This window comes from Sceloporus occidentalis, unplaced genomic scaffold (genome assembly GCF_023333645.1).
Source record: "Sceloporus occidentalis isolate IW3139 unplaced genomic scaffold, rSceOcc1.0.p SCAF_4, whole genome shotgun sequence".
Classification (NCBI taxonomy): domain Eukaryota; kingdom Metazoa; phylum Chordata; class Lepidosauria; order Squamata; family Phrynosomatidae; genus Sceloporus; species Sceloporus occidentalis.
Genome location: NW_028316984.1, coordinates 121914978 through 121931189, shown reverse-complemented (window position 1 = coordinate 121931189; position 16212 = coordinate 121914978). Strand labels below are relative to the sequence as shown.

The following is a 16212-nucleotide window of genomic DNA, read 5'->3' as shown; positions in this document are numbered from 1 at the left end:
TTATTTCTGCAATGTGGATGCAGCCCAAGAGAAGGCTGTCCATCAGAACTCTGAAGCGGTTTGAAAACAGAGACCTGAATGAAGCTGGCAAAGTCCAGACCTCAATCCAATTTAGATTCTGCAACAAGCTACTGTTTACTAGTGGACCCCATACATCGTGACAGAGCTAGAGCAATTTTGCCAAGAGGAATGGTCCAACATAGCAGACCAGCATGAATTCCAAATGTACATTACCTGCCATATGTACTGATTATGAGGATGTAGTGTGAATGGTACAATGGCTCTCCTATCAGAGAAATAAAACAGAAAATGCTACTATAATTTAACACTTCAAAACTTTAACAAATTTATTAACCACTTTCAGTGCTGTTGTTCCATTAACGTCAGTGCATTAGTAAAATCTAGAAATTATACCGCTCTTGAGAGTTGAGTAATTGCTCCTGACAATAAATAAAAGCCAATAAATAAAAGCACCCAAACAAATCTTACTGTAGTTTACATCCAGTAGCATGTTCTCAGCATGAAATCATTACTAATGTCTCAAAGAACCACTAACAATTTAAGTAATAACTGATTCATAGCCCCAGTTAGGTTTTCTTGTTCTCTTTGCCTTTAGTTTGTATGGATGTGTGTGTGTTAAATATGCTACACACATGACTTTTTAGGTATTTGTGCTCCTTGAAACTTTTAGATCTTGTTTTATTAATTGTACTTCTTTTTCATGTTCATATGCCATTAATGCCTTCCCATTTGTCACTTTACTTATACATTTTCTAAGCTATTAAAAAACAACAAAATATTGTGTGTTGACTTTGTTGAAAAATATCGAATTCAGTTATAACTGGCTGTGTATATGCCTTCAAGCCACCTGTTGACTTGGGATGACCCTAAGAATTTTTAAGCAATGAATACTCAGAGGTCGTTTTGCCAGTTTGTTCCTCTGAAATACAGCATCTGGTATCCACTGATGGTCTCCCATCCAAGTACTAACCACACCACACCTGATGCTGCTTGGCTTCCAAGGTTTGGCAAGATATTTAGACATCAGTCATAGAATTAAAGAGTTATTAGGGACCTCACGGACCATCAAGTCCAACCCCCTGGTCAGTGCAGTATCTCCAGCTAAAGCATCCCTGGCAGGTAGCTGTCCAGACTCTTTTTTTAAGATGTCAAGAGGAGACCTCACCATTTTTCTAGGGAATTGCTTTCATTGCCAAACTGCTGTTACTGCTCTTATTGAAATCTACTCCCCTGTAAACTTCAAATCATTAGACCTGGTCATCTAGGGAAGAAGAGAACAAACCTGCCCCTTTCTCTCAGTGGGCATTGAATGATTTGGGGCATTTCAAAACTGAAATCATGTCTTCTCTTTACCAAGCTGAACATGCCCAGCTCCTTCAACTTGTCATCATATGTTTTCTTCTTCTCCATACCTCTTATCATCCTCGTTGCCCAAAAACACCATCGGTCACCTCCAAGTACCTCCCACAACTGCACAAATGCCATCCCATTGCATGGCTGCCACTTTGATTGGCACAGTCACATGTCTGATGCTTCACCAGGTGCATCAATGTGTGAATGATTGATTGACAAGGCACGATCATGGAGATGCTCCCTTCACCACCACCATCCCCCCTTCACCCATGTCTGGTTTTTGTATATTGTAATTTTGGACTGTCTGGTTTGTGTATATTATAATTACATCCATTGGAAATATTGCACTTTCATTTCTTTGCTTTGCTGCAGCTTCATGCTCACATTGGGGTGTTTATATGCAGCAGCAAAGATGCACATTTTCTGGGCTAATCAGAATATCCCAAATTGTTTTTGTTCTAGATTTTAGCCCTGGAGGACAGCTTCGGCCTGGTTTCCAGCCACCTTTCAAACATGTGTAGTGCCTTCAAAGCAGCTGGAAACTGCTTTATTTAGCCCATCAAGTTTCACCTCCTAGTCTCAAAGCAGATGTCAGATAACTGAAGTCCCATATAACTACCAGTTCTTTCATCTTGGAGATTTCTGATATTTGTCTTTGAAAACCATTGTCTACCACCTCATCTTGGTTTGATGGCCTAAACTCTTTTATTCTTTCTCCATTTGTCTTTATCCAAATACTCTCAATGGGTCTTATCTGATCACTCATATGGATTTCTGTCCAAGTAAATTTGTCTTTGACATATAATGCTACCCACCCTTTGTTCCTCATCTATTATTTTTGAACAGATTATATCCCTATGCAACAGTATATAGATATCTAAAGCCTTGTTTGTGTATATCTTTTCTATTACTGTGAGTTTTACTTTGGCTCCCATCCTTTCCCTTAGCGTCTCCTCTAGAGTTCACATCCTTGTGTCTACAGTTTGCTTTTGGGTAGATGTTTAAGCTATCATTTCCAGTACCCCAAGAATTTAGCTTGAAACCCTCTTGATCAGATTCACCGTGCATTTGCTAAAGATAATCTTCCCAGTCTTCATGAGGTGCAGCTCACCTGTAGTCAGTAGTCCATCTAAAAAAGAAGTGTCTCCAAAGGACAGGATCAAAATTCAAAATGACCTTAATAGATTAGAAAGCTGGGCTAAAGCTAACAAAATGAATTTCAACACTGAGAAATGTAAAAAAATTTCACTTAGGGTGAAAAATAATGAAATGCACAGATATAGGATGGGTGACATCTGGCTGAACGAAACTACATGTGAAAGGGATCTGGGAGTCCAAGTAGATCACATGTTGAACATGAGTCAACAGTGCAACAGTGCAAGGCCAATGCGATTTTAGGCTGCATCAATAAAAGTATAGTGTCTAAATCAAGGGACGTAATAGTGCCACTCTATTCTGCTCTGGTCAGGCCCTACCTGGAATACTGTGCCCAGTTCTGGGCACCACGATTTAAAAACTGGAACATGTCCAAAGGAGGGTGACTAAAATGGTGAAGGGTCTGGAAACCCATGCCCTATGAGGAACAACTTGGGGAGCTGGGAATGTTTAGCATGGAGAAGAGAAGGTTAAGAGGTGATACAATAGCCCTGTTTAAATATTTGAAGGGATGTCATATTGAGGAGGGAGCAAGCTTGTTTTCTGCTGTTCCAGAGAACAGGACCCAGAGCAATGGATGCAAGCTGCAGGAAAAGAGATTCCACTTCAACATTAGGAGGAATGTCCTGACAATGACAATGAAACACTCTTCCTCGGAGTGTAATGGAGTCCCCTTCTTTGGAGGTCTTTAAGCAGAGGCTGGATGGCCATCTGTCAGGGATGCTTTGATTGAGATTTCCTGCATGGCAGGGGTTTGGACTGGATGGACCTTATGGTCTTTTCCAACTCTATGATTCTATGATTCTATAAGGCCATAGTCCTAGAAGCCAAGTCTCTGCTGTTGACACTATGTATTCAGTCATCCACTTACAGTATCTTCCTGTCTTCCTGTCCCTATATGGTTTTCTTATCATTTATTGGTAGAACTGACAAGAATGCCACCTCTGCCCTTAAACCCTTCATCTTTCTTCCCAGGGCTTTATAGTCTAAAGTGATTTGGTCATAGATGTTATTTACAGTGTCATTGGTGCCCACATGAATAGGGAGAAAGGTATACTGATATGTCTTCTTTATGAATTTTGGGATGTTGTCATTGACTCCCAGATAAGTCCACAGCATATTTCTCAATTCATCTTGTCACGTTGACACACAGTTCCTTTTATACCCCTGAGTAATGATTCCTCTACCACCAGAACCTTTCTTTTCTTTTTTGCTGCAATTAGTGGTTGGGTTGACTCCTTCCTCAACTTGCAGTGCTCTTGTTGTTGGTGTCCTATTTGGGCATCTTCACCACTGTTGTCTTCAGGAAAGTATCAAAGCAATTGATTACTTGGAGTGGTTCTGAATCCCTTTTGTATGGTCTATTCTTGACAGTAGTCTTTCCTTAATGATACAGTCCTCTTCTTTTCTTGGCATTTGATTATGAAAAATGACCATCGTAGATAGATAGATAGATAGATAGATAGATAGATAGATAGATAGATAGATAGAGGCATCACTCACCCAACAAAGCCTCTGACAAAGAATCTCCTTTTTACAAAGCTCAGCCCCCATTTCTTGTCTTCCGTCTAGCTGGAACTTTTTTTTCACCACCAAAAGGAGGTCTGGAGAAATTTGGTTGTAGCATCATGTCTGCAGCATGCACTGTAATAAATCTTGACCTGAGAAAGAATAGTATTCTAATCTAGGTGATCCTATTATAGTTGTATATGCTTATGTACAAGAGGTAAGGTAAACAGCTGCCTCCAGAAGCACCTACTGAGCATGTGTGAAGAGCAAAGCTTTTTTCTGTTTTGTTCTTCACATAAGCTCAGTAAGTGTATGTGTGTGGGAGTATTAGCCTACCTCAACCCTGGCATGTTAAAAAAGCATAGATCTATAAGATTTACCACCAAAAATGGAAACCCCAAGAAAAGTGGGAGTTGTTGAAAGAAAGAAAAAATCATATTGGTATGAATTTTGGAAAAAACTATCAAGTGATCTCTAGGAGATTCTGTTTGTTTGTTTGTTTGTTTGTTTGTTTGTTTGTTTGTTTACTGATGCACATCCTACTTGACCTGCTTGTTTTATTTCTCATGTACATAATGTTAGTTTTTAATAAAAAGTTTACTGAAACATGTTGAAGTCTTCTTCATTTTTGTGATGTACAAACCTATCCCTATTCTCTCCATGTGATTTTGACCCCTGGTACCAAAGTTTCTGTTACACAACTAAAGCCTAGGATCACATCTGTTTTATTAACTGAGGTATACCTGTATGTACCATATTGTCTACCCCAGTATCAGAAGTACTGTGCTCTGCTAGAAATGAGAACACGTGGCTATTTAACTGTAATCTTTTGCCATTTTTCCCAACCTCCCCAGATTTCTTGTTCTACAGCTGCCCCACCATGTTAACAGCAAAGTTATAGTGGGATGGAGCCATCTGTTTCAGTTGACATTTAATTTTTTTCCCCTGCTACCACAATTAGGATCTTGCTGAAGTAGCTGAGATAGTTTCACATATTATATTCATGTTACAGTATTCTATCACATAACGGGGAAAATATAATTGCTACTTCTTTATAGTATCTGCATTTTAAAAAAATGGCTCTTTCACCTGCAGAGTTTCATAGACAGAACTTTCTAAGCCGAGTAACATGAATGGCATGCTACCTCCCACACCTCCAGCATGCAAGCCTGAGCAGTGTGTCCTCCAGAACAAGCTCATCAGGGATTTTCCTCAATTAATCATGGCTATGAATGCTGATGAGTTCTGTTTTCAACTTTCTTTTTTCTTTTTCCTCATGGGATTTTTCCACTTCACTTCATTGTACCAAAGAAACTAGTTCTCAAGTTCAGAAATGTTATATTTGGGGAGTTTCCTGTGGTGACATTATCCTCTATCTTACAACTTCTACACATAAGTAATAAATTCATGGTGATAGAGCTAAAAAACAACAACTTACCTTCACATTGCCATCTGTTGCCACCAATGAAAAAACTTTTCATTTTTCAGGAGGCAACTGTCTGTACCAATTGAAAGTTCTACTGTTTAGTCTCTTAACTTTACCTCATATCTTCACTGTTCTTCCACAGATGTGACTGTTGCAGTCACTCATACCAGTGGCATCACTAGGGTTGGTGTCACCTGGTACAGTAATTCATGGTGTCATTGACCTCCTCCGATACCACACCCATACAAAATCCTTAGTAATGCTTTTTGTACTAATTTACTCATAGATCATAATCTCCTTTAAATTACAATATCATATGCATATAATACATTTGTTTACATATACATAATTTCATGTGATTAAAATGAAAGTTTGGTAAAATGTGATGTTTTTAAATAAATAAATATTTATTAGAAATTTAAAAATTCAATTTTGAAATTTGAATTTTAAAAAAACAAACCTGGGGCCTCTCCTTTCACCTCCCACTGAACCTCACCGCACTCACACAAACTCTTTAACATTTTAAAGAGATACAGGCGAATGCCACAGTTTGTTTCTGCCAAAATGCAGATGTTTGAGGAGCAATGGTGTTAGGGTGTCACCTTGTGTGGTCTGTGCCCCTAGTGATGCCACTGACTCATACAAAGCTGTAAGCTTACTTCACTCTCACTCCATTTTCAAATGAAAGGCTGTGTGTAGATGACAAAAATTCTCAGGCAACACTGACACTATCAGTTCACTATATGTAAGTGATACAACGTTTGACTGAGCATTACTCACATCTGCTCATGCCGTTATCATAATATTGTTGTTGTTGTTATTATATTTATTTGTATTCTCTTTTCTCAGAACTAGGACCCAGTCTAAGGTATTCTTGCAGCATGCACTACAACCACTCATGATATTAAGCATCTTCTGGACCTCATGCTAGCTACAACTTTGTCCACTTTGCCAGGCCTCATTTTTATATACCTAAGCAATTTCAATTTTTTCATTTCAGTCCAGATATTCACTCTCTTCTAAAACATCTTGCCCTTCCAAAAGGCCTAAGGGAAGACATCAAGTGATGGATAGTGTGATGCAATATCAAGTCAGGGATTCTGTTTTGCCTAACAAAACCATGTGTCACTGTTACTACAAATACTTTTCTTACCATAAAGATAGGGCCCCGAATATCTCTCTCTCTCTCTCTCTCTCTCTCTCTCTCTCTCTCAAATCAAACATAAATACAACAGATTACCTAATATAAGATCTCCCCCCCCCCCCATGGTGATTGGAAGTGATGTGACAGCACTTCTTCTGCATCTGGATGTGCCCCATGTAGGAGTTAGGGCAGTGAAAACTGGCCACCAACCCCTACACAGTTACCCACCCAGCCTTACAGGATGCAGGTTCATTGTGCAAGTCTTCAAGTTCACAGTCACTGTGCATCAGTCAAAAGTCCCTTCCAAATCAATTCTCTACCATTACTAGCCATTAACAGAGTCCTCACAGCTTTCATGCCTGTTGTTGGCAGAGTTGTTCGGATTGCCACCGAGAATCCAAATGCTATGTTTTTAATTCAACAAACAAGGAGAGACAAGATCTGCTACATTGTTTTGTTGGGTTAGATCTGTCAAACTCCCATTTTATGTCTGCATTACTTGCCAGCAATGTTGAACTGGTTATTCCTTCCTCTTTTGATCAGGAACATAGAAAGGTATTTCTAGGCAGGCATTTTTATTTTCTCTTTGTCTGTGAAGCCTGCTTTCCCCTTCTTTGAGCAGTCCTTTATTCACTTTGTATTTTACTGTGGCGCTTTAGCTGTGGACTCATTCAGAAATGGTTAATGTAATGCTAACAGTGGCTTGTTGCATTTGGCTGTTCCTGCCTCCTTCAGCTTGATTCACATGACATGCACCCACCCATGCAAACCAATTAGCATCCATCCCCACACATTCCTATCATCACTAGCACTTATTCCTTTGCACTACTCTTCAGTCTCTCATTCATATTTGCTGGACAGCTTCTTTCATATGTCTTGGTAAAACATCCATGAGGACTAGATATCCAAAAATACTAATAAACAAGCCCTAAAGCAAATTAAGCCTGACCTCTCCCTTGAAGCCAAGGGGCCATTCAGACTACACTTTACCCCGGACCAGAAATTGATTCTTTCACGTGAAGTTCATATTGGCCCCGAATCTCCCACAAGCGAATCAGAGGCATGCACAAGCGTTTCATGTCAAATGCCCCTTAGCGCGGGTCATTTGCAATCGGAGCAAAAGCCGTCTCTTTTGAAAAAAAACCTGGGTTCTGCCAAATATGAACTTGCCCCCAATCATGATCAGGTCAAGTTCAGGGGAGGGATTTAGGTCAGAGGGAGGGCAGAGGGCGAGCATTCCCTCCCCTCATCAGGGTGAAGGAGGAGGAGGAAGAGGAAAGAGTCGGAGGAAGGATGGAAAAAGGGGAATCTGACATGAGGCAAAGGGTGACAGGAGGCAAAAAGGGGGAATCGGGGTGACTGATGGGGGCTACAAAGGGCAGTCAGAGGGAGGGCAGAGGGGGAACTGGAGAGAGTAATGGAGGAGGAGGAGGTGGAGGATGAAGGAGCCAGGGGGAAGAAGGAGGCCATGGAGGGCACTCTATAATGGAGCAGGAGGAGGCGAAGGAAGAGGCAGGAGGAAGGGTCAACTCAGGATAGGTCAGAGGGACAGAGCAAGCCAAGCCTCTGCTCTCCAACAGGGACTTTTCCCTTTTTATTTTTAATTTTTTTATTATTTTTGGCAAAAAAATGTGCATGGTTTTTACAATAGATATATAGATCGAACGTGAGCAGGAGGAAGGGTCAATTCAGGGTAGGTCAGAGGGACAGAGCAAGCCAAGCCTCTGCTCTCCAGCAGGGACCTTTCCCTTTTGATGTTTGATTTTTTTAAATTATTTTTGGCAAAAAATGTGCATGGTTTTTGCTTCAGGTAGATATATATTAGATAGAATGTGGCTAGCTGCTTGTTTACTTGCCCTTTCATTTCCTCACTTCCAGGCAAAGGGGAAATGCTGCAAAGAGCACGGCTTTTTTCCTTTGCGAACAAATGCTACAATGCGAATGTTACAACGTTTCTCTTTACAATTTGGCAAGTTGGCAAATTGATACACACAGAATGCTTTTGCTACTGTCTCTAAGGAATTCAGGGGTAGCCTAGGAAAAGCAAAGGATGCATGGCATCACATCCTTTTCTGGCATTCTGAGGTGAGGAGTTAATTATTATTATTATTACATGTGTATGAGGCATTCTGGGGTAGCAAGGAGGGAAGATGCAAGATGCAGAGATGGCATTAGCTTGCATTTTGGGGTTGAAAACGGGGCCAAGGGCAGATCATAACCTGCACTGACCCAAATACCCACAACACAGACACACACACACACAGACACACACAGGAAGTTTTTAAATTGGACAAAATGTGCACATTCTGGTGCCTGGCTCTTTAAAAAAAATGAGGGGGAAGCACACTTCCGATTGCCCAATGAGTGCTGGACACATCACCTATGACGATCACGGAACTAAATTTGATTGACAGCCAGGCGCCTTCATTTTAAACCCGAATTCTCCAAGAGGGCATTCAGGGTTAAAATACCTCCGATTGGCTGTCAGCACTTGCTGCCGGAGGAATTCGGGGAGGGAGAAACTGAAGCTTCCCATTTCCTTCCAGCGCAAAAGTGCCAGTGAGAATAGGGCCCAAGACAGCTAAACCAAGACTGTTGTATTTTGAATATATCTTGTGAAGAGATGACTCACTGGAAAAAACAACAATACTTGGCAAGGTGAAAGACAGTAGGCAAAGAGGAAGACTGCATTACAAGTGAATAGACTCAATCAAGGAAGTGACAGTCCTGAGTTTGCAAGATCTGAGCAGGCTCTTGATGACAGGATGACTTGGAGGTCTTTCATTCTTAGGTTCACCATAAATCAAAGTCATCTTGAAGGCAGTTAGCAGCAACAGCAAAGCTATTTTTAGGCTCAGTGCCCTTGTTTCTTCCTCAGAGAGAGTGAGAGATGTTTCTTTCTTGGATTCCCAATGAATATAAAGATACTCAGGAGACTCCAGGAAAACCAACATCTCTTATTGCTTGACTGCAAAACCACAGCCATCTACTGCTAACTACTACGTTGCCATAGGATGCACATTCCCTCATCGGGATTCTGCTTTCTTGGGGAGGGAATGTATGAAGGAAGCAGTTAATACTTCCTTCTTTCCCCTCTATAAAATAATATGGATGTAGAGCCCAGGTTACATCCATCAATGTCACTAACAGTTCAAGCTAATCATTTGTTTTTGTGTAAGAATGGTGACAGGGTTCATTAATGGTCTAAACCAATGCAACTAAAAGTAGTCCATGGATCGGTGCTGGTCTATGAACCAATGGCTACCAAAACCTGTTGAGTGAGAAACTATTGTAGCCATGAGTCCTTAATATGCCACCAGTGCCTGGCAAGTTAGAAAAATATTGCTGGTTGCCTATTTCAGATAGCCTAAGAAACACTACTCTGTACAGCTCAAATTAAATGAAGGCTACATCTTCATTGAAACAAATGGCAAATCTCTGAGTGTGGGGGTTATAGTCATGCTCTTTGGAACCCATTTTTTCATATCTGGTCAGATAAAATAATGCATATTCTGCCTAACTTCTGCAGAGGAATGCAGTGTGGTGGTGGTAAAGTGCCATCAATCCATGTTTGAATGGCAGCATGCTATTGTGAGTAAAGAAGGATAGACTGTGTGTGTGTACAACCACCATATGGTCCCTTGCTACTTCCACTAGAAAAGGAATTGCATTGATTAATCATGAAATTGTGAGAGCAGACCATAGTGATTTGTTGTATAGAAAGTAAGGACAATTTCATATGGGCTTATAGGGTAAAGAGGAAACATCTGTAGTAGAAGCATTTAAGGTGCACAAAGCATGTATTTCTGTGTGAATTTTCCCTGGGACTTTTGCTTCTTGATTTCAAAGATTGGGAGAAGTTATTCTTTTGACAGAATGGTGAAGGTTCTTAGACTCTTATCACCTCACCCACAAGGATAATGGCTAAGCCCAGACCTCACATTCCTTTAATGCCTTTGCTAGGATGTTTCCTGAGAGGCAGATTTGATTGCTGCCAAAGATTCTTTGGACTCCTTTCTAAGGGAGAAGGCTGGCTTATTAATTTGGGGTGAGCTGAGCTAGGTTTGCTTCTTTACTGGGTTCGCTTCTTCTGTGTCTTTTCTGGGTATTCTGGCTTGTTTGTGTTGTGTGACTGTGTGTTGTTTGTGGATGTGTTTTTTCCTCTTCATGTGTTTCTCTGAGTATCATATATGTATCTTCTGTAAAGCTGATATTTTTATGCTTTGTGAGGCTAATATGTGATTTGGCATTGGGGCATGCCTTGAACTCAGTTTCTCTTCCAGGTTATTTGTTTGAGCATCATCAATGTCCAGTCTGGGAAAGAGGTGTAGGAACAAAGGAAAAAACGAATTTGTGTTTTGGAGTTCAAACCTCCACCTGTGCGTTATAGTTGCTTTACCTTGTACCACAGTTGTTTACCTCTGAGAAATTGTTTTGTGACTAGTAAGCATTTTATGAATGGGCACATCCTCCCTCCATGGGAACCGTTTTTTGATAGTTCACTCCAGTCTCAAATTTCCAAATGTACATCATTCCTTGCTGTCACATTGACTTACCTCTGTGGCAACCCTATGGATGAGAGGTCGCCAAGTCATCAACTAACCTCCTCAGGTCTTGCAAACTCAGGGCCATGGCTTTCTGGGCAGAATCAATCCACCTGTAGTGTGATCTCCCTCTTTTGGCCTGCTAGAAGAGATACAACAACTGAAAAAGCTGACTGCACTTAAAACAGCATTAAAGACATACCTCTTCTGGCAGGCCTATCCATTCAGTTTTAAATCATGATCTTTTAATCTATATATGAACTCTTTTGAGTGTATTTTAATGATTTTATAGTATTTTATTTTAACTGTGGGTTTGTGGGGTTTTTATTGTGTTTTGTGTTTTATCATGCTGTATCCCACCTTGGTCCTTGAAAAGAGGTGGGGAAAATATTATTATTATTATTATTATTATTATTATTATTTATTTATTCATTCATTCATCTGTGCTCTGCATGCCTTCAAGTCATTTCTGACTTATGGAAACCTTAAAGCAAACCTATCATGGACTTTTCTTAGCACAATTTGTTCAGAAGAGGTGTGCCATTGTCTTCCTCTGATGCTGCAAGCATTTGATTTACTCAAGGTCACCAAGTGGGTTTCATCGCCAAGCAGGGAAGTGAACCCTGGTCTCCAAAGTTGTAATCCAACACTCAAACCACAATGGCTCTCCCTTCCCTAAATTACAAATCCTAATACTCCATAGGATGTGGAAATATAATGTTATAATTGTGCCCCTGGACTCTCTGTAATGGAGCCTTAGCCTCAAACTTTCATTCCATGTCTGCAAAAGCTATGACTCAATGAATGCTACTTGAGGTCAGAAAGCTACAATCCTTTCAGTCCCTATCTTCTTTGGATGGCATTTTTTTCTCCCTCTATTCCCATTTCTTTCTCCGTTCTTTCACTCTTCCCCAAAACACTTGTGCAAAAACTAGGAAGGAGTGAGCATTTCTTTCAGGACATTTTTAATAAGATTTTACCAACATTCTCAAAATATCTTCATAAAATATTTGTAAAGATTTTTTTAAAAAATGAATGGTTTTGAATCCGTGTGTGTTCAACTATGTTTGTGCTGGAAAATTAAGTTTTCCCAACAGGCTTCTCATTTTTAATAGGAGGCAGATATAATGTGGTCTCTATACTAGAAATAATTTAATTTGGCCAGTGGTGAAGATTGAAAATTTCATTGCTAATAAGATTTCCAAAAAATTAAAAAGTCTTCATAACTTTAAAGGGAAGAGCTTGAGGTTTTTTTTAAAAAAAAATGAATGTATTTGTCCATTTCTACCAAAAAAGAAAGAAACAAAGAAAGAACTCTACCTGAGAATCTCCTATAGTTCTGTTCCAGGCATCTTTCTGGAGACTCCACTTTAAAGTGCCCCCAAGGTTTTTTTTAAAATTTAAAATAAAAAAGCTAAACCTCTCTCCCTGGGGCTCTCTGGGTTTATGGGGAGCTGTTTTGCCATGTTTAGGAGGCCAAGGAGCCGTTTTTCCATCTGACTTCTAACCACTTCCTATTTAATAAAGAGGCTTTTTCTGGGTCTTTACAGACCAGAGAGGACCCAAAGCATGGTGAAATTGCTTCTCACTGCCTCTGGAAGGATATGGAACCAATTTTCAACTAACTGTATTTAACATTTGTGCCTCAGATTCTCCTATGGTTGCATCTCACAAGGATAAGAAGATGCATGTAACAGACATTCTGTAGGTAGCTATGCTTTAAAGTACATCCAGGCCTCCAAGAAATAATTACTGTATTTCTTTACTATTTCTGCCAATTTTTCCATTTTGGTGTTTTTGAATTTCAGAAGTGGGAGGCATGTAGGGAGGAGCAGCCTTCTCAGGTCCAGCAGTATGTGAGTAGTAGTAGTAGTAGCCCTCTTCTGCTTCAAAATGGTTACATAAAAGTTGTCATGAATTGATCAGCTGATCAGTTTCTCCATCTGTGCATGTGTACAGTCAATTCATGTATAACTGTATACATTTCTGTATTCTAGACTGAATACAGTATCAACTGTGAATGTACATAGACAGAAATAAATGAATTTGTAATAACCTTTATTGCAAATTGTAGATGCAAGGAGAGTGGGTGAGGATGGGGATGCTACCTTCAACTCCTCTTTTGACCTTCTCATCACCATCTCTTTGTTGAGGACAATGGCCTTCAGCAGACCATCTGTTTTATTTATGATGTAAGGCGCTGTGCAGGCAGCCCCGAAGGGGTGGCCTCCAGTCACCCCTTTTACAGCCAGATCAGGACTGTGGCATGCTATGGCCCCGATCTGGCCTTTCCAGGATGCGAAAAAGAGCCGCAAAAAGCGGCTCCTTTTTGCACCCTGGAAAGGGCCTATAGCTGTGGTGCCATGGCTTTATGGTGTTCCTTCAGCACTGCATTGTGTGGATGCAATGGCAGAGGAGTGTCATGATGCCATCTACCACGCGGATGCAGCACCAGAGGAGCGCCGTGATGCCATGTGCCATGCAGTGTGGTATGCAGCATCACATCACCCTGGGGACAGAGCCAGGGCCTGCGTCATACGGAGCTATGACCCAACTCTGCCCCCAACCCAGTCTTTAAGGCTGGTCTGTACAGGACCTGAATTTCTTTTGTGTTAGAACCTTTTGAAATCAAAATTCAAAATGTGTTGGTCGAAACACAAGGAAAAAATAGATGGTACCACACAGATGATAAAGTGGCACTTAAGATACTCAGACTAGACTATTATCCCAGTCTTTTTATTCTGAGAATAAAATATCTATTTCACTTTTATTTTCTTTTAACAGCTTTGATATTGTTTTATATTTTTAAAAAAATTATTGCAGTCCCACTTTTTTCTGAGAGCAGACTGTGACTGAAGATTACAGAGTGTAATAAAATCAATCACTATTTCATTCCCTTTCTTGTACATCCTGTGTTGCTCTGTGGGACTGGAAAATTAGAAGCTACCATATGTCTTTAAATCTTAAATGATGATTGTATTATTCTTATATCTTGCCACAGCGTGGATAGAAACTACCAAATGATGATAAAAGAGAGAGTATTGTTTGCATTAGGTTTGCCTGGTGAGAACAGGAGCTTTTTTAATACTGCAAATTGTGTACCTTTTGTGGTTTTGAATTTTTGAATTTTTAAGTGTCTTCAGATTGATATATGCAATGATTTCAAATAGTAAAACAAATGGGAGAATAGTTTTAGCCCAAAAACCCCAGTTTCAGACATTCACATTCTTGGGAAGGGGGTGGGGGGAAGATGTAGTCACTTTTCCATATATTTCTCAGTACTTTCTTGGAAATGACTTATTGCATTGCCTAAACCCAGTTGTATCCACCTTCTGACTGCAGTGGACCATCCCCATTTGCACAGGCTCAGTTCCATGCCTCCACTTGAATGGGAAAAAACAGAAATGTTCAAATCCCGTCTTATTCAGTGGGTGGTGATATGTGTTCCTGTATCAGCATGCCCACAGGCACACATCAGTATTGGATAGTATGGCCCATGGCGGTCCACAGACAGTCCACTCTGCGGGTTGCTATCCTGCCAGTGCGATGGACCAATTGTAGAACCAATTAGGCTAAATTAAATGTTTCTTATGCCATCTCCCTAAGTAAGTGAGAAGAAATAATCTCCTCATCTCATCTTAATATTGGAAGAGATCTTTCAGATAAGATTTCTATCTTAATTTCAAACAGGAAAATATGGACTATGTCTGCGTGTTTTTGTTTGAATGATTGGTCCTTAATGCATAGCACTTAATGACACAATCAGGAGCCCTAGGTTTCACATTTTTGCTCAGAAACTTCAGGGCCTGGAGATTCCTGAACAGTCATTCCTACACATGCTGCTTTAAAACATGCTTTCATTAAGACTTGGACAGGTGTCTGTTTATTTCTTGCCTCCTTTTCCCATAAGTGGGTTGGGATGTTTGCCAAGACAGTTTGTCAAAATACACTTGTTTCTGATGGGCTGTAGACATGTAGTTTGATGTAAATTGGTGATTTACGCCAAATGTTCCATATTTCTTGCAAGTGTTTACTTTTCTAGAAATTCTTTTGCTACTTCTTACACGTGCAAATACTGTAGCTGTTCTAAAATATGAGAAGCCATTTACACCTAATCTTTTTGGTGAGGGGCAGAAAGGAAACTGTGCTAACAGCAACAGATTTGGGTATAGGTTGATAACATTAATGCATTAATCAAAAATGTATCTAGTTTGGAAAATATTTTATATTATTGGTAGTTTTTTGTGGGTTTTTTGGGCTATGTGGCCATGTTCCAGAGAAGTTTCTTCCTGACGTTTCGCCAGCATCTGTGGTTGGCATCTTCAGAGATTGCTTTGCCTGGAAAAAGTTGGGTGTATATATACTGTGTGAGCCTGGGAATGCAGGAGTGATTTGCATGTGTATTGTTCTGTGCTGATGGCCGGGAGGCTAATGCAAAAGAGGATTAATGACATTAATGCATTAGCCTCCCAGCCAAATTTTTATGTATCAGTTTTCCAAATATATCTATTATGTACCTAATTACAGCTTCCTGCTCAATCTCCCAATTGGTGGTCACTGGAAGAGCTCATAATAACAGTTTGAATCTCACCCACATCATCTGCTCTATCTAACCAGCTAGATCAGTCTCCCACCATGAAACTCATCTAAGCAAATTTTCTGCGCACACACACACACACACACATAAAAAGGAGGGGGGAAGGAAATGTGGCAGCACCTTTAGGACTAACTGGTTTTTGTTTTTATTTTCATCGATAAAAAAATAGAGCTATGATTCCACTTTAGATGCTATGGATGCATCCTTTGGAATCTTGGAGTTTGTACTTTGATGAGTTGTCTGGTTGATTTGTGGATCTCAATAGTTTATGAAAAATAATGATATTACGTATATAACACAGACACCAGGGTTCAGTGGAACTATTTCCATCAGATGAACCATAGGATGCCCCTTTCCACCCTCAAAATTGCTCCAGAATGCTGGAAAACATTCCAGAGTCAGTTTTCTAGCAGTGTGGAAGCTATAAGGGAGTGGAGGGGAGGTAAGGGACTGTTATGCTAGT

The 16212-nt window shown here is 40.2% G+C and overlaps 1 protein-coding gene across 6 annotated transcripts in view; it reads left to right on the top strand.

Annotated features, from left to right (window-relative positions):
- Positions 1 to 16212, top strand: part of SHANK2 (SH3 and multiple ankyrin repeat domains 2) — a 480993-nt gene that overhangs the window by 388991 nt on the left and 75790 nt on the right. The window lies entirely within an intron of this gene.